The 27,204-nt window shown below is 41.0% G+C and overlaps 1 protein-coding gene across 1 annotated transcript in view; it reads right to left on the bottom strand.

Annotated features, from left to right (window-relative positions):
• TAOK1 (TAO kinase 1) overlaps positions 1–26,885 on the bottom strand; it is a 150,513-nt gene extending 123,628 nt beyond the window's left edge. The window contains exon 1 of the mRNA XM_047756604.1: positions 26,227–26,885. The gene's annotated coding sequence lies outside the window, so the exon portion shown is untranslated. The remainder of the gene's footprint in view (positions 1–26,226) is intronic.
• Positions 26,886–27,204: the final 319 nt, after the last annotated feature.

Below are 27,204 nucleotides of genomic sequence, written 5' to 3'. Positions count from 1 at the left end.
ATAGAGAACCCAGAAATGAACCCAGACACCTACAGTTAATTAATCTTTGACAAAAGACGCAAGAATATAAAATGGGAAAAAGACAGTCTTTTTAGCAAGTGGTACTGGGAAAACTGGACAGCCACATCTAAATCAATGAAACTGGAACACACCCTCACATCATGCACAAAATACTCAAAATGGCTTAAAGACTTAAACATAGGACAAGACACCATCAAACTCCTAGAAGAGAACACAGGCAAAACATTCTCAGACATCAACCTTACAAATGTTTTCTTAGGTCAGTCTCCCAAGGCAACAGAAATAAAAGCAAAAATAAACCAATGGGACCCAATCAAAGTGACAAGCTTTCGCACAGCAAAGGAAACCATAGGAGTTCCTGTCGTGGCTCAGTGGTCAATGAATCCGACTAGGAACCATGAGTTTGTGGGTGTGATCCCTGGCCTTGCTCAGTGGGTTAAGGATCTGGCATGCCCTGAGCTGTGGTGTGGGTAGCAGACTCGGCTCAGATCCCGCATTGCTGTGGCTCTGGTGTAGGCCGGTGGCTACAGCTCTGCTTAGACCCCTAGCCTGGGAACCTCCATATGCCGCAGGAACGGCCCAAGAAAAGGCAAAAAGACAAAAACAAAAAACAAACAAACAAACAAAAAACACACACAACCTACGGAATGGAAGAAAATAGTTTCAAATGATGCAACTAACAAGGGCTTAATCTCTAAAATATACAAACAACTTATACAACTCAACAGCAAAAAAAAAAAAAAAAAAAGTCCCAATTGAAAAATGGGCAAAAGACCTGAATAGACATTTCTTCAAAGAAGATATACAGATGGCCAACAGGCATATGAAAAAATGCTCAACATCACTAATCATTAGAGAAAGGTAAATCAAAACTACTATAAGGTACCTGTCAGACCTGTCACACCTGTCAGAATGGCCATTATTAACAAGTCAACAAATAACAAATGCTGGAAAAGGTGTGGAGAAAAAGAGTACCCTCCTACACTGTTAGGAGGGTATAATGTAAATTGGTATAACTATGGAAAACAGTATGTAGGTACTTCAGAAAATTAAATATACAACTACCACATGACCCAGAAATCCCACTGTTAGGCATACATCTGGACAAAACTTTCCTTGAAAAAGACACATGCACCTGTATGTTCATGGCAGCACTATTCACAATAGCCAAGACATGGAAACGACTTAAATGTCCATCAACAGATGAATGGATTAAAAAGATGTGGTATATATACACTATGGAATACTACTCAACCATAAAAAAGAACAAAACGCCATTTGCAACAACATGGATGGAACTAGAGACTCTCATTCTAAGTGAAGTCACAAAGAGAAAGACAAATACCGTATGATGTCACTTGTATGTGGAAACTTAACATATGGCACAAATGAACCTTTCCACAGAAAAGAAACTCATGGACTTGGAGAACAGACTGGTGGTTGCTGAAGGGGAAACACTGAGATGGACTGGGAACTTAGGGTTAACAGATGCATACTACTGCATTTGGAGTGGATAAGCAATGAGATTCTGCTGTACAGCACAAGGAACTGTATCTAGTCACTGTGATGGAACATGATGGAGGATAATGTGAGAAAAAGAATGTATATATATATGTATGACTTGGTCATTTTGTTGTACAGTAGAAAACTGATAGAACATTGTGAACCAACTATAATGGAAAAAAATAAAAATCATTTAAAAAAATAAAAATAGGAGTTCCCGCCATGGCGCAGCAGAAACGAATCCAACTAGGAACCTTGAGGTTGTGGGTTCAATTTCTGGCCTCATTCAGTGGGTTAATGATCCAGCACTGCCATGAGCTGTGGTGTAGGTCACAAACTTGACTCAGGTTTGGCATCTGGCAGCTGTAGCTCTGAGTCAATCCCTAGGCTGGGAACCTCTATGTGCCACAGGTGCGGCCCTAAAAAAGTCAAAAAGACAAAAAACAACAAAAAAAAAACTAAAAAAAACAAAAACAAATTTAAAAAAATAAAATGAAGAAGATGGGCAGATAATCTGAACACTTAGCTAAAGGAGAGGATAGATGGCAAATATGGACATGAAGAAACATCGAGGAGTTCCGGTCATGGATCAATGGAAACGAATATGACTAGCATCCCTGCGGACCCAAGTTCAAGCCCTGGTCTTGCTTAGTGGGTTGAGGATCTGGCGTTGCTGTGAGCTGTGGTGTAGGTCACAGACATGGCTCGGATCCCATGTTACTGTGGCTGTGGCACAGGCTGGCAGCTACAGCTCCAATTCAACCCCTAGCCTGGGAACCTCCTTAAGCTGTGGCTATGGTCCTAAAAAGACAAAAAAAAAAAAAAATCAAGGAAATGCCAACCAGAATCACATGAATTTCCTCCCCATTTTGGGTATGGGCTAGACTTAGTGACTCACTTCCAAAAAATAGAGTAGGGAAAGGGGAAAACAGTAACTTTACAGTGCTAAAACCTGGGAAATACTACATCAACCAGGCGAGAAAAGCCAACATCCTCAATGTCGTCAAATGATGACTATCTTGTACCTCCTGACACATGATATGAAAAGACAGGCACTATATCTCTTTGGTATTCTTTCCCAAAACCCATCATTTCAGGCTAATCATGAGAAAAACATCAGACAAATCTAGGTTGGGGTACATTATTCAGACTACCTAATCAATACTATCAAGGTCGTGAAAAACAAGAAGGGCATAAAGAACTAAGAAACTGGCATATTCCAGAGGAGACTGTGACAGAAAGGGAACATTAATATAATACCGGGGAAAGTTAAATAAAGTCTGTGAGACATGGGGAACAGAGTGTGGTTGCCAGGGAGGAGGAGGAAGGAGGGAGTGGGATGGACTGGGAGTCTGGGATTAATAGATGGAAAATAGTACATTTAGAATGGATAGACAATAAGGTCCTACTGCATACCACAGGGAACTGTATCCAATCTCCAGGGAGAGACCATGACAGAAAATAATATTTAAAAAAAAAAAAAAAAAAAAGGAGTTCCTCCTGTGGCTCAGCAGTAACAAATACGACTAGTACCCATGAGAACATGGGTTCGATCCCTGGCCCCAATGAGTAGGTTAATTATCTGGTGTTGCCATGAGCTGTGGTTTAGGTTGCAGAAGTGGCTTGAATCCTGTGTTGCTGTGGCTGTGATGTAGGCCAGCAGCTGCAGGTTCAAATCAACCCCTAGCCTGGGAACTTACATATGCTACACATGAGGCCCTAAAAAGCAAAAATAAATAAATATAAAAATGAAAATGAAAATAACCGACCAGTACTCATTAAACATGTCAAGGTTAAAAAAAAAAGTGTCAAGGTCATGAATGAAAAGGAAAGACTGAGGTACAACCACAGACTGAAGGAGTACATAGGCATACAACAAACTGTAGTATGAAGACCTGGAACAGAAATGGGTTATTAGGAGTTCCCATCATTGCACAGTGGTTAACAATCTGACTAGGAACCATGAGGTTGCGGGTTTGGCCCCTAGCCTTGCTCAGTGGGTTAAGGATCCGGCGTTGCCTTTGCCGTGAGCTGTGGTGTAGGTTGCAGACGCGGCTCAGATCTGGCATTGCTGTGGCTCTGGCATAGGCCGGCTAGCCTGGGAACCTCCGTATGTCTAGTGGGAACAGCACTAGAAAAGGTAAAAAAGACCAAAAAAAAAAGAAAGAAATGGGTTAGTAGTGAAAAAAAAAGGAAAAATTCAAATCAAGGAGGAGGGCAAGTTCATGGTATTATACCAATGTTGACTTCCTTGACTTGGTAATTTTATAGTTATATAAGTAAGATTAAGGGAAGTTGGAAGAAGGGCATACCCGCACACTCTACTAGCTTGGTAACTTTCTTATAAGCCTAAAATTATTACAAGATTAAAAAATATACATATCAATTATATCTCAATAAAACTGAAAAAATACAAAAAAGAATTCCTCTTTAGTGAATTTGCCAAACTTATAAGCCCTGATAGCCATGTATTAAAATGGCATTCCAGCATTTACTCTGATTTCTGTAATTAATCCTACAGAAGAAATATTAAATTTTCACAATACTTATTCCTTCACAGTTAATGACTTTGTATGGTATGCCAGAATATTGGCAAGTTGAGATGTATTCTAATCTAAGCAATTATTGTTGACAGTTAAGTAAAAGGACAATTACCAAAAGAGTGGGATAAAATATCCTTGAAAGTATGTAAAAATTTAGGGGGAAAAATAATCATTTTTGACCATACATCAAAAGACAGAACTATCTCAGCAAACACTTAATACAGAGGTATGATAATGCTGCATGATCCAATAGCCAAATATATACAGTAACTCATGAGATTAGAGGAACTACGAAAAAAATCGAGCATTTTTATTTCTATTGAACTTGAACCACTTGCTTTCATCTGACATAACCAGACAATATCAAAACCAACCAGTAAACCAAAATAAGCATAACTCATTCAATGTTTACTAGGCCTTTACAAAGTCCCAGGCACCATCCTAGATGCCTGGGATCTAGAAGTGATTAAATGGGAAGACAAATACAGGAATAATTGAAATTTCATTTAACCAGTATTTATCTACAAACAGAAGATGAGTAATTAAATGAGGCTAAGGAGTTCCCGTCGTGGCTCAGTGGTTAACGAATCCGACTAGGAACCATGAGGTTACAGGTTCGATCCCTGGCCTCGCTCAGTGGGTTAAGGATCCAGCGTTGCCGTGAGCTATGGTGTAGGTCACAGATGCAGCTCAGATCCCAAGTCGCTGTGGCTGTGATGTAGGCTGGCAGCAACAGCTCCAATTAGACCCCTAGCCTGGGAACCTCCACGTGCCATGGGTGTGGATCTAAAAAGACAAAAAAATAAATAAATAAAAATACATGAGGCTAAAAGATGACAAATATATGCCTTCAGCTTCCATTAATGGAAGAAGCTACTCAATATGTTCTATGACTTATTATAATCATTTCTAATATATTACCACCCCTTTTTGATGATCTAATTATTTTCTCAAAGACTTCTTACAGAATGACTGGCTTTTTTCCCCTTAGATCTAATGGGCGCTGTGAATCTTCTGTGTGACTCTTTCCTTACTTTGAAGGAGAAAAAAAAAAAAAAAGAACAAAGTCTCAATCCATTTTTTTGCCTTTTTTTTTGCTATTTCTTGGGGTGCTCCTGCGGCATGTGGAGGTTCCCAGGCTAGGGGTCCAATTGGAGCTGCAGCCACCGGCCTACGCCAGAGCCACAGCAACGCAGGATCCGAGCCGAGTCTGCAACCTACACCACAGCTCACGGCAACGCCGGATCGTTAACCCGCTGAGCAAGGCCAGGGACCGAACCCGCAACCTCATGGTTCCTAGTCGGATTCGTTAACCACTGGGCCATGACGGGAACTCCTCAATCCATTTCTTTATGTTAAGAGGATAGTTCTTGGAGTTCCCATCGTGGTGCAGCAGAAACGAATCTGACTAGGAACCATGAGGTTGCGGTTTCAATCCCTGGCCTCGCTCAGTGGGTTAAGGATCCGGTGTTGCCATGAGCTGTGGTGTAGGTCGCAGACACGGCTCAGATCTGGCGTTGCTGTGGCTCTGGCGTAAGCTGGCAGCAACATCTTCCATGAGACCCCCTAGGCTGGGAACCTCCATATGCTGTGAATGCAGCCCTAAAAGGACAAAAGACAAAAAAAAGGGGGGGGGGGGGGGATAGTTCTCATGTGAAATGTCCTATCAGAAAACAAACAAAAAACACCACAAAAGAAGGAAATTTTTGGAGGTGATAGAACTTTGACCGTGGTAATATCACAGATGCATGCTTATGTACAAATTCCTCAAAATGTACACACTAAAATGTGAACAATTATTTGTATATCAACTATACCTCAATAAAGCTTTAAAAATAGTGAACATCATGAATAGTTTCACAGTATTTTACTACACCAGTCAATATTAACCTACCTTTATTTTTATGTTTTTATTTCTTGTCCATTTAATGTATTATATGCTTTTATATTAGTCACTTGAAATCAAGTAATTTAATATGTATAACTTCAAATTTTGTGCTTCTTTCATGCAGGAAATCAAATAGGCATCAGAGTTCCTGGTGGCCTAGCAGTTACAGATTCGGTGTTGTCACTGCTATGATCCCTGGCCCAGGAACTTCTGCATGCTGTGAATGCAACAACAACAACAACAAAATCAAGTGGGCATTTTTCAATGCCAAGTCAGAGGACAATATAATATTCAAATATCTGAAGTGAGAAGAGCCTCAAAAGTTACTTTATTTTTATTAAAATTTATTTTTATTTTTTTCTTTGTCTTTTTGCCTTTTCTAGGGCCGCTCCCTCGGCATATGGAGGTTCCCAGGCTAGGGGTCGAATCTGAGCTGTGGCCACTAGCCTATACCAGAGCCACAGCAATGTGGGATCCGAGCTGCGTCTGCAACCTACACCACAGCTCACGGCAACACCGGATCGTTAACCCGCTGAGCAAGGCCAGGAACCAAACCCGCAACCTCATGGTTCCTAGTCAGATTTGTTAACCACAGTGCCACGACGGGAACTCCTGTATTAAAATTTGTAATTGTACATAGTGTTAGAAGGGGTATTTAAGTCTCGAAGTTTAAACTGGTCTCACCATATCTCCTCGTAATTACCCAGAGTACTTTGTACAAAATAGGTACTTAATTATATAATAACACCAAATATTTTACATCCTCAAAGATTTTTCCTGGTAACTGAAATACTCCTCTTTAAGAATCAAAATGGTTTTTTTTTTTTTTTGGTTTTTACTTTCGTATTTGGCCGCACCTGCAGCAAATGGAAGTTCCCTGGCTAGGGACTGAACCCACACCACAGCAGTGACCCAGACAACAGCAGTGACAATGCCAGATACTCAACCTCGGCTACCAGAGAACTCTGCAAAGTTTATTTTACATTTGTGTAAAGAAGATATGCAAAAGGCCAATAAGCAAATGAAAAGATGTTCAACATCATTAGTCACCAGGGAAATGCAAATCAAAACCAAAAGAGGGAGTTCCCATTGTGGCTCAGTAGGTTAAGAACCCAACTATTACCCATGAGGATGGGAGTTTAATCCCTGGCCTCGTTCTGTGGGTTAAAGGATCCAGCATTGCTGCAAGCTGTGGCATAGGTCACAGATGTGGCTTGGATCTGGAGTGGCTGTGATGTAGGCCTGCGGCTACAGCTCTGATTAGGCCCCTGGCCTGGGAGCATCCTTATGTTGCAGGTGCGGCTGTAAAAAGGAAAAAAAAAAAAAAAAAAGAGCTATCACTTCATACCCACAAGGATGACTTATCATTAAAAAAAAATTTTCTTTAATGGAAAATAACAAAAATTGGAATGGATGTGGAGAAACTGGAACCTTGGCATTCGGCCACTATGGAAAATAGTTGGCAGTTCCTCAAAGTTAAACACAGAACTACCATATGACCCACCAATTTCACTCCTGGGTATATATTCAGGAGAACTGAAAACAGATACTCAAAGAAGTACATGTCTTCCTTTTTACAGAGAAAAGCACACAACATAAATATTTTCCTATTGACTCAGGAACATCATTGTAAATAACAAGGAGTGTGTGAGTAGGTCACCCCTCTTATGTCTTAAATATCATTGTCTCATCTGTGAAATGTCATATTTTGGCTAGATCACAGGATATTTAACAGTTTCGGAGCCACTGAAAATCCAATTAAGCTACAGATTATCACCCCAGGAAAAAAAATATATATGTACATGTGCACATACATACATGGCAAATTACATCCAATCTCAGGAAGTTCACAGACCTACTGTAACTCACACAAACAATTCCCTAGGATTCAGCATTAAGCAGGGGGTAAGGATACCTAATTAGATTATCTCTATGATCCTCTCAATTCTAAATTTCACATGCTACTGCAGTCTAATACACTGGAATAGCTTCAAGATCTATACAGGTTCATGAAGATGTGCTTTTTATGTTGTGTGGTTTTATAAATAGTTGTCCTAGTTCACAGCCAAGCACTCTACTAGGACTGCTAGTTGCTATCAAACACTGAAGAGAACTTAAACTTTAAAAATTCAATTAGATTCTATTCAACATTAGTCCCTATGCTAGGTAACATAAGGGAGGAATAGAAAACAACCAGACTCACTAAAGTTAAGACAATTAAGTAATTACAAAAAAGGAAAGCAGTTCACTGGCAGCTAAGCAGTTAAGGACCTGGCATTGTCACTGCATGGCACAAGTCACTGCTGTAGCGTGGGTTCAATCCCTGGCCTGGGAACTTCTGCATGCCGCAAGTGCAGCCAAAAAAAGGGAAAATATTTCACTAAGTATCTCATTAAGTACTAAACTAGGATACTGATAATGAGCCAAAAAGAAGGTAAAGAAGAACAAGGACAGTATATTTGGAACAACTGGGGACAACTGCATGGAAACAGACCACAGACAACACTTAAATTAAATAATTATTTGTACCAACGACAAAATAAAAAGACAACTACAGAACAAGAAAAAATATTTGCAGATCTTATATCTGATAAGGGGTTAATAACCAAGATATACTTTTAAAAACTCATATAACTCAAGAGCAAAAAAAACCATACAATCCAATTTTACAATGGGCAGCATATACAATATAAATAGCTATTTTTCCAAAGAAGACATACAGATGGCCAACAGGTACATAAAAAGCTGTTCAATATCACTGAACAGTATCAGGGAAATGTAAATCAAAACCACAATAAGATAACACCTCACATTTGTTAGGATGACTATTATCAAAAAGAAAAGAAATAAGTCTTAGCAAAGATCTAGAGAAAAGGGAACCCTTGTACACTGTTAAATTAAGAATGTAAATTGAGAAGTTCCCATCGTGGCACAGCAGAAACGAGTCTGACTAGGAACTATGAGGCTGAAGGTTCGATCCCTGGCCTCGCTCAGTGCATTAAGGATCCAGCGTTGCCATGAGCTGTGGTGTAAGTCGAAGATGCAGCTTGGATCTGGCATGGCTGTGGCTGTGGTGTAGGCTGGCAGCAACAGCTCCGATTAGACCCCTAGCCTGGGAACCTCTACATGCCACGGGTGAGGCCCTCAAAAGACAAAAAAAAAAAAAAAAAAGAATGTAAATTGAGGCAGCCACTATGGAAAACAGTACAGAGGTTCCTCAAAAAATTAAAAATAGAACTACCACATGATCACGCAATTTCACTTCTAGTTATTCCTCTGAAGAAAATGAAAACACTAACATATACATGCATCCCCATGTTCGTTGCAACTATTTACAATAACCAAGATATGAAAACAACCTAAGTGTCCATCAATGAATGGATGGATCAAGAAAATGTGAGATATATACATAAATACACACACACACACACACACACATATACGGAATAGCGTATCATTCGGCCATAAAAAGAGAAGAAAATCCTGTCATTTGCAACAAGGATGGACCCGAAGTGAAATGAGTCAGACAGAGAAAGACAAATATTGTGTGATCTCCCCTATATGTGGAACTGGGGGTGGTGGGGAGACAAAAAGCAAAAAAAAAAAGCTTGGAGTTTCCGTCATGGCTCAGTGGAAACAAATCTGACTAGCATCTATGAGGACACATGTTCCATCCCTGGCCTTGCTCAGGTGGGTTAAGGATCCAGCATTGCCATGAGCTGCGGTGTAGGTCCCAGACGAGGCTTGGATCCTGAGTTGCTCTGACTGTGGAGTAGGCCAGCAGCTATAGCTCTGATTCAACCCCTAGTCTGGGAACCTCCATGTGCCGAGGGTGTTGCCCTAAAAAAGACAAAAAAAAAAAAAAAGCTTGAGCTACAGAGAATAGATTGGTGGCTGCCAGAGGAACGGGTTGGAAATGGGCAAAATGAGTGAAGTGGGTCAAAAGGTACAACTTCCAGTTATCACTGTCACAGGGACATAATGTATAGCAGGCTGGCTGTAGTGGCGCAGTGGTTAACGAATCCGACTAGGAACCATGAGGTTGCGGGTTCCATCCCTGGCCTTGCTCAGCGGGTTAAGGATCCAGCGTTGCCATGAGCTGTGGTGTAGGTTGCAGGCGCGGCTCGGATCCCACATTGCTGTGGCTCTGGTGTAGGCTGGAGACTACAGCTCCTATTCGACCCCTAGCCTGGGAACCTCCATGTGCCGTGGGAAGCGGTCCTAGAAAAGGCAAAAAGACAAAAATAATAATAATATAATAATAATAATAATGTATTGCATAACTGAAAGTTGCTGAGTAGAACTGAAAGTTAACATCACAAGAAAAACAACCTATAACTATGGATGGTGACAAATGTTAACTAGACTTATTTCAATAATCATTTCACAAAATACAATTATCAAATCATGTTGTGCACCTGAAACAAGTATGTCGATTATATTTCAATTTTTAAAAATGTACTTGTAAAAATACTCTATGGTAAAGAAGTCCCAACAGATGTGGGAAGAGGGGTTACTGAAGGGAAAGGGATAAGAGGGAAGCTTCTAGAATGTTAGAAACTTCTATAGCTTGGTCTTAATAGTCTCAGATGCATTTGTAAAATTTGTGCACTTCACTGTTTGTTTATCTTAACACAATTGAAAAAAGGAAACACCAAATAGTTGCCAAATAATATAGTAGCTTTGTGGGTTTGAACAGGTAATAGTAGAGTAGTATGTTAGGAGATAAATCTTACAGTAACATGTAAGAGGAAAACACAGCTTTTTTAAGTAATTTAGATTTAAGATAACCATACTAGCTAACACTTACAGAACACAATATTCCAGGTACTGTTCTAAGAGCTTCACATATAATAAGGCATTTAATCTTAACTATGCTATGTAACAGGTATTATTATTATTATCATATTATTATTATTATCATATTATTATTATTATTATCCCCACTTTACAGATGATGAAGCCAAGGCCCAGGTTAAGTAATAATGGGCTCTATCTAGATCAATTAGCAATGAGATTATCTATGAAAATAAACTTTCAACACTCACAGTACATACGTACCCATGAATATATACAAAAGTCAAAACAAACTAAAAGTGGCAATCTCAACCTATCGACAAAAACAGGGACTAAAATGGTGTTTTACAGGAATGGAGTGTATTCAGCAATAACATCACTTTTCCCCATCCTGTAACTTCAATGTCAGTACCATAACCACTCACCAATTTCAGTCATCATCCCTACCTGACTAAAAACTCACTCAGCATAGACACCACCTGCAAAATCACTCTTACATCCTCTACTCCTAAAATATACTAAGGACTACGAGAAGTGAACTGCTGATACATGAGACAACAGAGATAAATATCACAGACATTATGCCCAGAGAAAGAAGCAAACACAAAAACACACTGTGTGATACCATTTCTATGAAACTCTAGAAAAGACAAACCTATTGCATAGTAACAAATCACTTCAGCAGCTGCCTAGGAGTAAGAGTGGGATAAGAATATTTTAGGGAATTTTCAGATGAAATAAAAATGTTCTGTATCTTCCCTAGAGTGTTGGATACAGCCATTGATTTGTACATTTAAAAAAAAGTGTTTTTTTTGTTTGTTTGTTTTAGGGCCATATCTGGGCATATGGAGGTTCCCAGGCTAGGGGTCTAATTGGCCTATATCACAGCAACACAAGATCCGAACACCTGCCACCTACAACACAGCACGGCAATGCCGGATCCACGATCCACTGAGCAAAGCCAGAGATCGAGCCTACATCTTCACAGACACTAGGTGAATTCGTTTCCACTGCACCACAACAGGAACTCCAAAAACGTGTGAATTTTATTGCAAGTAAATCATACCCTGGGAGTTCCCGTGGTGGCTCAGTGCTTAACGAATCCGACTAGGAACCATGAGGTTGCGGGTTCGATCCCTGGCCTTGCTCAGTGGGTTAAGGATCTGGCATTGCCGTTGCCATGAGCTGTGGTGTAGGTTGCAGATGCAGCTCAGATCTGGCGTTGCTGTGGCTCTGGCATAGGCCGGTGGCTACAGCTCTGATTCAACTCCTTAAAAAAAAAAAAAAAAAAAAATCATACCCTGAAAAGCTGACTTTAAAAAAACTGGGAGTTCTGGGAGTACCTGTTATGGTGCAGCAGAAACGAATCCAAGTAGTATCCACAGGGATGTGGGTTCTATCCCTGGCTTCACTCAGTGGGTCAGGGATCTCGCGTTGCGGTGGCTGTGGTGTAGGTCACAGACTCAACTCCTAGAAATTTTTTACATTTTTTTTGTACACATTAAATTACTATGAGCTTTTTTTTTGTCTTTTTTTTTTCCTTAGGGCTGCACTCACAGTATACAGAAGAACCCAGGTTAGGGGCTGAATCAGAGCTGAATTTGAACCCAAATCCTCATGGATACTAGTCAGATTCGTTAACCACTGAGCCATAAGGAGAACTCCAAGAACCAGTGAGTTACTAGCAACAGTCTCCTTAGCATTGCCATGAAGATGACAGAACCATTGATGGAGCCTCCATCAGAGACTCTACATAGTGAGAACAAACAGAATCCCCCAGTAAGCCACACTACACACATACATCTATCAAGCAAAAGATGTTTGTTCTGTTAAGACACTGAAATTTTTGAAATGTATGTTACCAACCGAAAGCCAAAATCATTATCTTTTCCTTGTTCTCTTAAAATATAGTCATACTCAATATATCCTGTCCCCTACATCTAGTAAACCCCCAATTCCATCAATTTTTCTGCCTTAATCTCTCTCAAATCCATCATTGTTAGCTCTACTCCTTAGACTTCTGTAGTAACCTCCTACCCAATCAAAGTATAATTTTTGCCCACCTATTCTCTGCAATAACTCCAGAGCAGTCTCTTTAAAACACAAATCTGATCATACCACATGCCTGCTTTTACACGATTTTCACACCAATTAAGAGCACAGCAAAAATGGCCCTTCAGGAAATAACTGTAAGGAGTTCCCATAGTGGCACAGCGGAAATGAATCTGACTAGGAACCATGAGGTTGCAGGTTTGATCCTTGGCCTCACTCATCGGGTCAAGGATCCGGCGTTGCTGTGAGCTGTGCTGTAGGTCGCAGACCCAGCTTGGATCCGGCATTACTGTGGCGTAGGCTGGCAGCTACAACTCCAATTAAACCCCCAGCCTGGGAACCTCCATATGCCACAGTTGCGGCCCTAAAAAGACAAAAAGGTAAAGAAAGAAAGAAAGGAAGGAAGGAAGAAAAACAGCTGTAAGATGGAGTTCCTACTGTGGCTCTGCGGGTTAGGAACCCAACATAGTGTCCGAGAGGATGCAGGTTCAATCGCTGGTCTCGCTTAGTGGGTTAAGGATCCAGCATTGCCACAAGCTGCAACATAGGTTACAGATGTGGCTCAAATCCAGCACTGCTGTGGCTGCAGCTCTGACTCAACCCCCAGCCCTGGAAACTTCCATATGCAACAGGTGCAGCCTTAAAAAGAAAAATATTAATAACTGTAAAGGATGCTAGAAATGTCCCATATGTCATTCTACATAGTGGTTACGTGAGTATATACATCCGCCAAAACTGAACAAGCATACACTTAATATTTATGCACTTTGCTGCATTAATTACGCTTTAATTAAAAGATATGGTCCCAAAGTAATTTTTCAGCTTCAATTTAAAAATGTCTAGGAGTTCCCCTCATGGCTCAGGTGTTAATGAATCCGACTGGGAACAATGAGATTGCGGGTTCGATCCCTCGCCTTGCTTATTGGGTTAAGGATCTGGCATTGCCCCGTGAGCTGTGGTGTAGGTCGCAGACTCGGCTCGGATCCTGCATTGTTGTGGCTCTGGTAGGCCAGTGGCTACAGCTCTGATTCATTCAACCCCTAGCCTTGGGAACCTTCATATGCTGCGGGAGCAGCCCAAGAAATGGCAAAAAAACAAAAAAATTGTTAAAAAATTTAAAAAAATAAATAAAAATGTCTTTTCCAAACCACCTGAATAACCTATAGCCACAAACCATTAGTAATCACCTTCTTAGATATTGGTCCTTCATGCTCTCATGTATACATAATACCCTTTCCACTTCTACTTTTCTTCAAGATCCATATAAAATTTCACTCCCTTAGGAGTCATTCAACCTAAACATCCCTTAACTTTACTTCACTTGTATGGTAACAGCTCTTTGTACTTTAGCATTCATTACAACAGTGAGTCTCAAAAGGAGATGATTTTATTCCCCAAGGGACGTCTGGCAATTATCACAACTGGGGAGAGGGAATGCTTTTGGCATCTAATAGGTAAAGGCCAAGGATGCTGCAAAATATCCTATAGTACACAGCACAGATCCCCGTAACAATGAACTACCCTACCTAAAATATCAATACTGCCATGACTGAAAACCCCTGCACTACATACTGTACCATATATTTGAGTATCCCTGCTAAAGTGAAAAGTGGGAGGAATTAAATATTATTCATTTCTGTATCCCAGCACAATACCTAGCAAATAGCAGTCAAAAATGTATAATGTTTGCTGTCATCACATCCATCAATTCCTTTTTTTTTTTAATGGCCACACCTGCAGCATATGGAAGTTTCCAGACTAGGGGTCAAATCAGAGCTGCAGCTGCAGGCCTATGCCAGTCACAGCAACACAAGATCTGAGCTGCAGCCTGCAGCAACACCAGATCCTTAAGCCACTGAGCAAGGCCACGGACTGAACATGCATCTTCACAGAGTCTATGATGGGTTCTTAACCCACTGAGCCATAGTGAGAACTCTCATCAACTACTATTTTGATTTAGTGTTTTCAAAGTACATACCAAAAGATAAATTATAACTTATATATGTCAAAAAGTGCTAAATTGAAATTGTTTTCTAGATTAAGTGTAAACCAAATAGCTTAATGACTATGCTTCTAAAGGATTAAAAAAAGAACACTATTTCAAAAAAAGTTTTAATCTCATATCACAATACCACCTGAATAAGATAAAGGAAAATAACAGACACTAAAATTTGGAATACTATTTCATGTAAATTAATCCAATATAATTTATGTTAAAAAAAAAGAATGGTGGTGTATCTTAATATATTAACTGTCAAAAACAATTAGACAATTTTTATGCAATTTAATAAGCATTTCATATCTCAACAATAGAACCATTTTATTGTTAATGATTGGATTTACCATCTCAAAAATATCCATAAAACATTTACTGTATTTAGTTCACCATTCCTCCCTTAATAATATTCCATGCCATCTCCTAGACGGTTGAAAGAAAATGTGTATTTACAAGGCACTTAAGTTAACCAGATGCCTTGTTAAATTTAGCTGTTTAGAGCAGACAGATTATAAAGCATTAGGAGACTAATTCTCCAGCTTAAAGGGTAAATTTTTGAGAGAATGATACATTATTAAAATATCTACAGAGTTCCCTGGTGGCTCAGCAGGTTAAGGACCCAGCATCATCACTGCTATGGCAAAGATTCGATCCTTGGCCAAGGAACTTTCGCATGTCATGGGCGCAGCTAAATAAATAAAACTATCTAGTGGCACAATGAGACGGGCAGCATCTCTGGAAAGCTGGGACGCAGGTTCAATCCCCAGCCCAGAACAGTGGGTTAACCGCATAGGCCACAACTGCAGCTTGGATCTGATCCCTGGTCTGGAACTCCATATGCTGCAAGGTGGCCAAAAAAAAAAAACAAAACCACTACACTCCAAATCTGACAAATAAAAATCCTTTATTTGATTCCCATTTAAAGTTCTCAAAACATCAAACTTCTAACATAGGTCCATCCATTCTCAGTGACTGAAAAAAAACTTCAAAGAAATCACATTTGGTCCCCCTTAATGGCTCAAAAGTCAATTCACTTCTGATACCGAAACTACTAAATGCAAAAACAAGACAAAAAATAAATTTAAAAAACCTACCACCCTTATTTATTTATCAAAGAATAAAGAGGAGTTCCCACTGTAGCTCAGTAGGTTAAGGACTCATACTGCCTCTATGAAGACACTGGTTTGATCCCTGGCCTTGCTCAGTAGGGTTATGGATCTGGCATTGCTGCAAGCTGCAACACAGGTAGCAAACAGAGCTCGGATCCAGTGTTGCCATAGCCGTGGCCCAGGTCCCAGCTGCAGCTCCAATTCTATCCCTGGCCCAGGAAATTCCATGCACCACAGGTAGGGCCATAAAAGAAAAGGGGGAAAAAATCTACTTCATGAGTATTCAACTAGAGAAAGAAAAAATTGGGGAGTTCCTGTTGTGGCTCAGTGCTTAACGAATACAAATAGGAACCATGAGGTTGCAGGTTCAATCCCTGGCTTTGCTCATTGGGTTAAGAATCCGGCATTGCCGTGAGCTGTGGTGTAGGCTGCAGATGCGGCTCGGATCTCTCATTGCTGTGGCTGTGGCGTAGGCCGGCAGCTATAGCTCCGAATAGATCCCTAGCCTGGGAACCGCCATTAGCCTCCGGTGCGGCCTTAGAAAAGACAAAGAAACCAAAAAAATAAATAACTTGGTAACAATCTATTATTTAGGATTTAGTACATCTTTCACTACAGGAATAAACTCTTTGTAAAATTTATTCTTCTAACTTATGAAAGTATCTAATACATATTAAAAAAAACTCATGTAACAATATTTTCATCTTTCTCTAAAACCACATTATTTTTTTTTTTTCTTGTTAAGGCTACATCTGCAGCACATGGAAGTCCCCGGGCTAGGGGTCTAATCAGAGCTGCAGCTGGATCTTAAGCCACAGCCACAGCAACATGAGATCCAACCCCATCCACAACCTTTGTCACAGCTTGAGGCAATGCCAGATCCCTAACCCACTGAATGAGGCCAGGGTTAAGAACCTGGGTTAACGATTCTGCATTGCCGCAAGGTACAGCATAGGTGGCAGACTGTGGCTTGGATCTTGCATTGCTGTGGCTGTGGTGTAGGCCGGTAGCTGCAGCTCTGATTCAACCGCCGGCCCAGGAACTTCCATATGCCACAGATAAGGCCATAAAAAGACCAAAATAAATAAATAAATAAATACAAAAAAATTCTATACTTTCTATTGCCAGCATTCAACTTTCTCTCTCCTTTTTTTTTCGTCTTTTTGCCTTTTCTAGGGCCACTCCCACAGCATATGGAGGTTCCCAGGCTAGGGGTCTAATTGGAGCTGCAGCCACTGGCCTACACCACAGCCACAGCAATGCCATATCTGAGCCACGTCTGCGACCAACACCACAGCTCACGGCAACGCTGGACCCATAACCCACTGATCGAGGCCAAGGATCAAACCCGCAACCTCATGGTTCCTACTCGGAACTTAGTCATTAACCCCTACGCCACAATGGGAACTCCCAAGTTTCTTTACTATAGAATGTTACTTTCCTAAACAGAAATTTTTCACATCTTTTCCCTCTTAAAATCTATTACTCTTGATTTAAGTTTTAAGGCATTATTTCATAGAATTTAACTTTCATACATAATACACAAAAATATTTTGTCAGTATCTACACTAAAGATAAAAGAATCATTTCTTTACTCCATTTTCAAATTATTTGTGCTTTTTGAGGTAACAGAAAAATTACCATCACTAACAAGCATATATGTCAAGGTAAATTATTTATTTATTTTTTGTCTTTTTGCCATTTCTTGGGCTGCTCCCGCAGCATATGGAGGTTCCCAGGCTAGGGGTAGCCACCGGCCTAAGCGAGAGCCACAGCAACTCAGGATCCAAGTCGCGTCTGCAACCTACACCACATCTCACAGCAACAACTGATCCTTAACCCACTGAGCAAGGCCAGGGGTTGAACCCGCAATCTCATGGTTCCTAGTCAGATTCGTTAACCACTGAGCCACGAAAGGGACTCCTCGAGGTAAAGAATTTAAAAGTGAGCACATTATGCTGCATCCCCAGGTCTCAGAACCCTTAAACTTTTAAGAAACAAAACCAAATCAAATACTGTACTCCTATAATGTGATGGTCCCTATAAAACATCACAATCGTCATCTACCACCATTTACATAGCATGAGATTACTTCACATGCTCTCTATTAAAAATTATAACACATAGGGAGTTCCCGTCATGGCTCAGTGGTTAACGAATCCGACTAGGAACCATGAGGTTGTGGGTTACGGATCTGGCATCTGCCGTAAGCTGTGATGTAGTCGAAGACACGGCTCGGATCCTGTGTTGCTGCGGCTCTGGCATAGGCTGGCAGCTATAGCTCTGATTGGACCCCTAGCCTGGGAACCTCTGTATGCCGTGGGTGCAGCCCTAAAAAAAAAAAAAAAAAAACCCAAACCATAACATATTCAGAGTTTCTGTGGAACAATGAAGAATAAAGTTTCCTTAGCAAGCACAATTATAGGGTTGCTGGGTTTTTTGGTTTTTTTGCCTTTTTTTTTAGGACCGCACTCAAGGCATGTGGAGGTTTCCAGGCTAGGGGTCAAACTGGAGCTACAGGTGCCGGCCTACGCCATAGCCACAGCAATGCGGGATGTGAGCCATGTCTTTGACCTACACCGCAGCTCATGGTAACAACGGATCCTTAACCCACTGAAAGAGGCCAAGGATCGAACCCACAACCTCAAAGTTCCTAGTCAGATTCTTTTCTGCTGTGCCACAATGGGAACTCCCCACAATTACAGGTTAATAAGCAATTTTAGTCTTTACAGTCAAAGATATGGATGCTTTTGGGGAAGAGATAAAGCTTTTCCAATGCTGAGTGACACTAAATTCCAAAGTGTTCAAAAAGGAAAAACCTTGACCTTGTTCGATAATGCTGTTCATCAACTTTTTCTGAAAAACTTTCTCAGCCTCAGAGGGAATAAACTGAAAGAAATCAATCCACATTACAAACTAGAGACTCATAACTACTATCATGAGTGAACTAAAAATATCATGAGTGAACTAAAAACATCAAACAAAACATAAGGAGATTAGATGTAATACAATGAAGCTCACTGAAAATTTTTAAATATACTTAATATACTTATTTAATAATTTAAATAGCTACCTAACACATCTTATTAAAATACATAACGCAATTAGTACTTTAAAATTAAATCTACATATGCCCCAAATAATAAAAGATATTTTCTTATTATGCTCCAAAGTTTTCTCTTTTTTAAATAAATTCTGCAATTCATGAGAAACTGCCCTCATACACATAGGATGTGACATTAGATATATAACATGTTCCCCAATATAAAAACCCCAAAATTATCATCATACCCAAAACTGATGGTATCCTGCCCAAGATCTATCAGACAGAGTCCTCAGTACCCTACAAGCTTTGAGACCTAGGAGAGATGTTGCAACATAACTATCAAATAGACTAGAGACAGAATCAGGAAAAACTGAAAGAGTTGAAAGAAAAATTAAAAACAAACACATTCATACTTCAGGAGACATGAATTTAGAAGTAAAAAGGACGAGTTCAAAAAGAAATTTCAAAAGAATTTAACTGTGTACCTCAAACACATAAAAGTAAACTCTAAAAAAAAGTTTCCCATTACAGTCCTCACGCTACTTACACAACACACTCTGACATTTCCCATTATTTTTAATTTATTGTGGACTTCCTTGTGGTTCAGCAGGTTAAGGATCCTGCACTGCCATTGCAGCAGCTTGGGTCACTGGTGTGGCGCAAGTTCAATCCCTGGTCCAGGATCTTTCATACGCCATGGGTGTGGCCAAAAAAAAAAAAAAAAAGATACTGTTACCCACGTAACTGAATTCACAAGCCACTAACGGGTCACAACCTAAAGTTTGAAAAGCACTGGCTTAGAGGAACTAAAAACCACAGGGAGGTCCTTGTTTTCCTCTGAGTATCTAGTTTGAGAAAACTATTTAGGAGGTGGAAAAAATGAGAAGACAGAATTCCCCCAAGGCTAGCACAAAATTATCACATTTCCTGAATTAATATATTGTGGAATATAAAGCACTTTCAAGGTGACGACATACCTACAAAGTACACCTTAAAAAAAAAAAAAAAAAAAAAGGCTTAGGAGAGTATGAGTACTTTGGATTCTCCCTCAAAGCCAGGGATGATGAAAAGAGCTCCAGAAGGTGGAACTGTGATGCCGAAAAGACTGAAAAACAAACGCAGTACCCAAGGGGAAAGAAATTCTGTTCTTTAGGACAGGTTTTATATACAGCAAAGGAGAAAGAAAATCTCTTACAGAACTACAAAGTAGTCTATTACAAGTACATGAAGTCTGTAAGCTACTCTAACCATTTCTTTCAAAAATATATGTTGAGCTCCAAATGTATAAATCCAACTTTAAATCAAAATTATGTAATTAATTCTTAAATATTAGATTCCCTAACCTCACTTGTAAATATTTTTTAAGCAGCTAATTGAGATACCCAACAACTTAATTCAGTGCTTACTATGTATCAGGCAATATGTTAAGCACTTAACAAGGGTTATCCCATTTAAACCTAAAAATCTATTTATAAAGTAGGCACCATTTTCATTTTGTAGACCAGGAAAGGGAGACTTAAAAAGTTACACAAAGGGAGTTCCCGTCGTGGCGCAGTGGTTAACGAATCTGACTAGGAACCACGAAGTTGCAGGTTCGATCCCTGCCCTTGCTCAGTGGGTTAAGGATCCGGCGTTGCCGTGAACTGTGGTGTAGGTTGCAGACACAGCTCGGATCCTGCGTTGCTGTGGCTCTGGTGTAGGCTGGCAGCTACAGCTCTGATTCGACCCCTAGCCTGGGAACCTCCATATGCTGTGGGAGCGGCCCAAGAAATGGCAAAAAAAGACAAAAAAGAAAAAAAAAGTTACACAAAGAAGTTATACAACTAATAAATGGTGAAATTAAGATATATTAAGTGTTGAAGTTCTCGTCACGGCTCAGTGGTTAAGGAATCCGACTAGGAACCATGAGGTTTCGGGTTCAATCCCTGGCCTTGCTCATTGGGTTAAGGATATGGCGTTGCCTCGAGCTGTGGTGTGTAGGTTGCAGACACGTCTGAGATCCCGCATGGCTATGGCTCTGGTGTAGGCTGGCGGCTACAGCTCTGATTAGATCCCTAGCCTGGGAACCTGCATATGCTGAGGGTGCAGCCCTAGAAAAGACAAAAAAAAAAGGCATATATCAAGTGCCAGTTTTTTGCTGTTTTTTTTTTTTTTTTTTTTTAACCAGTGGCTACAGATCCGAATATTTTGTTCCATTCCATTATTTGTCTTTTGTCTTTTTAGGGCCGCAACTGCAGCATATGAAGGTTCCCGAGGCTAGGCTAGGGGTCTAATTGGAGCTACAGCTGCCAGCTTATGCCACAGCAATGCCAAATCCAAGCCGCGTCTTCAACCTACACCACAGCTCACCGCAATGCCAGATCCTTAACCCACTGAGCAAGGCCAGGGATCGAACCCGCAACCTCATGGTTCCTAATCGGATTCGTTTCCACTGCACCAGGATGGGAACTCCATCCATTCCATTATTTGTTGATGCTTTTCTTAGAAACTAAACTTTGCATATCTTTCTAAATGAAAAAATTCATCGACTTCTAAATCTGCACCAATACTATCACATTGAGTGATTTTATCAAAAAGAAAAATCAGCCCTTTCTCAGCTTTAAAGATAAGTTAGAGGCCAAATAAATGTAGTTATGTTTATATAACAGTGTCACTGCCATTAGTATTTTTAACAGGCTATATATTTATTATGCTTAATACTTAGTAACCTATACTTTCATTAGCTTAATTTACATGGCAGGTACTTTATATTGTGAAAAACCTTTCCACCTTTTATGGGCTACTTAATGTTGTCACTAGTTAAGAAGATGCAATCTTAGACTGTATTTCAGAACAAAAAGTCTGCTTCTAGCACAGACAGAAGAGACTGTTACAGAAATAATTGTTACCAAATGTTGACAGATATATCTCAATCGAAAATAACTGTATCTAGGAGTTCCCGTCGTGGCGCAGTGGTTAACGAATCCGACTAGGAACCATGAGGTTGCGGGTTCAATCCCTGGCCTTGCTCAGTGGGTTAAGGATCCCACATTGCCGTGAGCTGTGGTGTAGGTTGCAGACGTGGCCTGGATCCCGAGTTGCTGTAGCTCTGGCGTAGGCCGGTGGCTATGGCTCCGAATAGACCCCTAGCCTGGGAACCTCCATATGCCACAGGAGCGGCCCTAGAAAAGGCAAAAAGACAAAAGAAAAGAAAAGAACTGTCTCTAGTCCCTCCATACAACTTTTAAATTCATGTGGATTTTTTTTTTTGTCTTTTGTTGTTGTTGTTGTTGTTGTTGTTGCTATTTCTTGGGCCGCTCCCTCGGCATATGGAGGTTCCCAGGCTAGGGGTCGAATCGGAGCTGTAGCCACCGGCCTACGCCAGAGCCACAGCAACGTGGGATCCGAGCCGCGTCTGCAACCTACACCACAGCTCACGGCAACGCTGGATCGTTAACCCACTGAGCAAGGGCAGGGACCGAACCCGCAACCTCATGGTTCCTAGTCGGATTCGTTAACCACTGCGCCACGACGGGAACTCCAATGTGGATTTTTTAAAGAAGGTATGAGACAGACTTCCCTTGTGGCACAGTGGGTTAAGGATCTGGGATTGTCACTGCAGCAGCTCGAGTTCCTGCTGCTGTGGCACAGGCTCTATCCCTGGACCAGGAATTTGTGCATGCCATAGGCATGGCCAAAAAAGGGGCAGAGAGACGGCATGAGACATCTTTAATGATATTAAGTATCAATTTTTATCATTAAAAATTAAACCATTTTAATCCAATGTAATTGAACGAAATAACAGAGGTTTGGATCTTCTTCACTTTTTTGGGGTCTTTTTAGGGCTGCACCCCCCACACCTCACCCCCGCATATGGAAGTTTCCAGGCTAGGGGTCAAATCTGAGCTGACCTAAGACACAGCCACACCAGATTTAAGCAGCATCTGCAACCTACACCACAGCTTGCAGCAACACCAGATCCTTAACCCACTGAGCAAGGCCAGGGATAGAACCTACATCCTCAGGGATACCAGTAGGGTTCTTTACCAGCTGAACCACAACAGAACTCTTTTTTCATTTAATTTTAGAATTTGAAATCTTGAAGGGTATAAAAAATTAATTCAGCCATGAATAAGTACAGAAACCTAAAGGCATACATTGAACATACATTGGCACTGTTTAATGGGACAATCTCAATTTTATGTAAGACTTGACTACAGAATTGACACTTTTTAGAAGAAATTAATTCATATATGATCCTGAACTGAACACATACCAAAAAAGCTCCTAATTTCTAAAAGATTAACTTAGTATGAGGGCAATTATTCTGACTACTGATAACCAAAAAGAGATACACAAGACAGATTAACTGATTTTAATACATAAAGGGTTCAAATGAAAAAGAATTGACATCCAGGTAATTTGAGTAAATCTCAATTCTAATTTCAATGCCAACAACTGGCCCCCTAAATAACTTCTGGACTTACTAAGTATTCATACCTACTAAGTACTAGCAAATCCTTAAAATATGCTTTTTATGGTTAGTTAAGAGTATTCAGTCTTTCTGGTATTCTGTAGGTAATCAATTTATTTGTTATTACTGGAATGGTATCATAATGTGGAACCAAATATCAGGTATATACTTTCATATAAAGAAGGCTTGTTTTACATTAACACAATTAATTGCTATATTCACAGTTCTCCCATAATCCATATTACAGAAAATAATTATTTTCTATTCAGTTCATTCTATTCAGTTCACTCATACTTTTGGTCCTGTACATTGCTGTATTTCTTTGAAACTTCTCTGAGTTAAAATTCGTTTGAGAAACTATCCTTTAAAGTTGCAAAGAAGTTTAATGTCAAGATAATCTTAGACTATATACACAAAGCCTTTAAACTCAACTGATTCTCAGAAATTCTTCCATCTATAAAACATGAGAATTAGTACCAAATTAACAAATCTGATATCAGAATGCCAAAAATTAAGTCATTAAAAGGGAATTCAGAGAAAGAGTCAGTTGTGAAAGAACAGGAAGTGATGTACCCTGCCATTTTGTAGATGAACTATTTAGAAACAAAAAAGGTACCATACTAATCTGGAACCAACCAACTCAGACTAACAGCTCTTAGTATTCTTTCTCACAGTAGCATTAGAAGTCGTCTGAAAAAACCCTCAGATAGTTTTTCCTTAATAATAAATTTATCTAATTGATCATAAACATAGTTTTACCACTTTCAGCAGAATTCCAGCCAACTACTGAATAAGGTTTCTGCATAGTTATTCTAAAGACTACCTCTTAGTCCTAGCATGCTGAAATACAGCAAGTAGTTATCAATATCCTGTGTACATCCTTAAGTTTTATAGCCCTTATTGATAAATCCTCGCTGCTTGCAGCTCTCCAAGACAAAAACAGTGCTGGTATTATGAACTAATAATCAACAACAAGCCATAACATACAGAACTAGACTCTATGTCATAATTTGCCATATGGGGAAAACTACACACAACATGCAGCTTTGTGCCACGAAATAAAGATTCAAGACTAAGTTAAAATGAATTCAGATAAAAGTCAAAGAAAGAATAAAGCAAGAATTCCATTTGCTGAAGAAAAATAATAAAGATTGATTTAATGTATTAATGTGTCCCCATATCAAAATCATGAAATAAGATTACAGAAACTAAATTAATGCTTAACACTACTACTAACGTCTTTAAATTCCTGTCTTAAAACAGGTTTCAAAATGCAACAAACACACCAAAAAAGCGCTGAAGGACAATGTAAAATGTAGACAGCATTTGGAATTATTTAAAAATAAGTCACTAAGTACAGCTTAAACACCAAATACAACTTGTTAGTAAAATGTCAAGACATGATCTCTGTACTTAGTTTAGTCATCTTCATCACTTTGTGAGTTAATTATATGAATATTCATATATAGAATATTTTGAAATCACTTCATCAGTAAATCTAAACACTTAAAGTATGTATCATCTGTAGACTTCGACTACTCTTTGGTCACAAGAACTTGTAACTCACTTCCAGAATGATAAATTTTTTAAATTTATTTCTACTCTACCAAATAAAACCAACAAGTATTACTGTAAACCAGATAAGACTATTTGTTTTAAACAAACATGATATGAAGCAAAAGAAGTGGAAAAATAACTTACTGACTACAGAATATAGATTCCACTACAGCATAATTAGACAAACTAATGTTTATTATTTTTTCATTACATTAATAAAGCAGTTGCTACAGAAAGGTTTGTAACTTAATCATTTTCAGAAAATTTCAATTTCAATGTTATACAAAATAGTATTAACCCTAAAAATTCAAAGTTCAGGGAGAAGGAATGTCTATTAGATGGCCTGTCCATATATAATCTTTAATAATTTTTCAAGAACTACAAAAATCATAGGAAGAAAAAAAGAGAAATGAGAGAGTACAAAATTATTTTATTTGACTCCTAACAAAAACTCAGTATGCTCACACAAAAAAGTCAACACAGTGTTTAAAAGAGAGAGCGAGAGAGACATCAAAACTCTAAACCGGCAGCGCCTCTCTGAGAGGCCATATCCCCCAACAGTAACAGATATATTTCCCAGGGACAGATCTCAGGGGAACAGAATTATACCGGTACTATTAAGGATTTAAAACCAAAGGAAGAGGGATAACCTTTGCAAGGGAAGCGCCATTACTTCCCTCTCCTGCTCCCTCTCCCTTCAGTATATACATGGGCCTGTGTATGAAGAAACTGCCTTGGACTTCTGCAGCATTGCAGTACACTAAAGGATGGGGAAAGGTACAGGGAAAGAAATGCTTCCATCACCCCTACAGAAGACGGGTACAGATTTCCTGTGGGGGTGGATGTGTGGGAATCCACCCAGTAGGCTACCTTGAGCAGTCTCCCTTCCCAGGAATACACAGACACTACAAAGGAGGAGAGGGAGGAGCAGAGGGATCAGAAGGGAAAAGGACCTCGCGCCTTTAAATCGGGGTGCACATCAACCCAGTCTCCCTAGGAGGGCCACACCTTCCTCGAGACGGCTCCTTCCACCACCCCCTTCCGGTGACCCTCAGGAAAGAGGAAAGTAATTGCTCTAGCCCCTCCAAACGGGAGGGCGCCCAGCTCACCAGCTTCTTTACCCCACCCACAGAATCACAGACCCTCCTTGTCTCCCTCCCCCACCCCACCCCCACATCCCCTCTTCCGCGCCGCGGCCAGAGTGGGCCGAATTTCCCCGCCCCCTCCATGTCTCCCTTTCCCAAAGCAGAGGTGCCCTTACCCTTTAGCCGACAGGTCTGGGGCGGAGTAGGCAGGCGTAGCCCCCTGCAGCGCTTGGGTAGCCGCTGCGCTGGAGCTCCAGGAGTGAGGAGGAGGAGGAGGAGGAGGGGGCCAGGCGACAGACTGCCGCCCCCCCCCCCGGAGCCCCAGCAAGCCGCCCAGCCCTAGCTCTGCGACGAGGGGCGGGGGGGGGGGGGCGAGGGGACGACCGGGGTCGAGGAGGCGCCCTCAGCGCTTAGGCTCAGCTAAGATGGCGCGGGGAAGTGCCGGGAGCCGCCGCCGCCGCCTCCGGGGAACCGGCTCGGGCCTCGGCCGCCTCCTGTCCTCACACAGCCGAGGCCCTCTCGGTTCCCCGCCGCGGCCCCTCGGCGGGCGGGCCGAGGCACAACCCTCCACTACCACCACCACCCCTGGGAAGGGGGCGCTCACAAAGGGAAGAGAGGCCACGGGCCGGCCGGCCGGCGGCGGGGCGGGGTCCCCAGGGGCCTGAGGCCTCAAAGGTTCGCGGGTGCCTCGCGCTCTCGGCCCGCGAAGGGCGCAGGCAGGCGGGACCCCTCCTCTCTTCTTAGGCGGTTGGCAGCACAGACTCACTCTCTTAGCCACCCTCCCTCTCTCTCTCCGAGCCCTGAAGCCACAGAGCCCGGCCGCTGCCCAGATTCCCCCCCTTCCCCAACACCACTCCCCTCCTCCCGACAGTCATCCCAGTCTCCGATCTCGCGAGATTTCCCGCCTGACAGACCCGACCCTGCGCGAGACAAGACGGGAGCGCGCGAGTGCTTACACTGGGCGGAGTCTCACGAGTAGCTCCGACTTCCAGCCTCTGTCCAGCCCAATTTCACTCAGCTGGCAGAGTTCTTCTCTCACGCGGGCATCAGGTGTATTCATTTCACCCTGAAATCTAAGAAAGAAGAGCTTATCTGCGCTCCTCCTTTGCTTTTCCCACTTCCAAAATACCCGCCCCCCGCCCTCCCCACTAACC

Source organism: Phacochoerus africanus, chromosome 14 (assembly GCF_016906955.1).
Source record: "Phacochoerus africanus isolate WHEZ1 chromosome 14, ROS_Pafr_v1, whole genome shotgun sequence".
Lineage (NCBI taxonomy): Eukaryota > Metazoa > Chordata > Mammalia > Artiodactyla > Suidae > Phacochoerus > Phacochoerus africanus.
The sequence above is the reverse complement of the archived record's forward strand: the minus strand, read 5'-3'. Positions and strand labels throughout refer to the sequence as shown.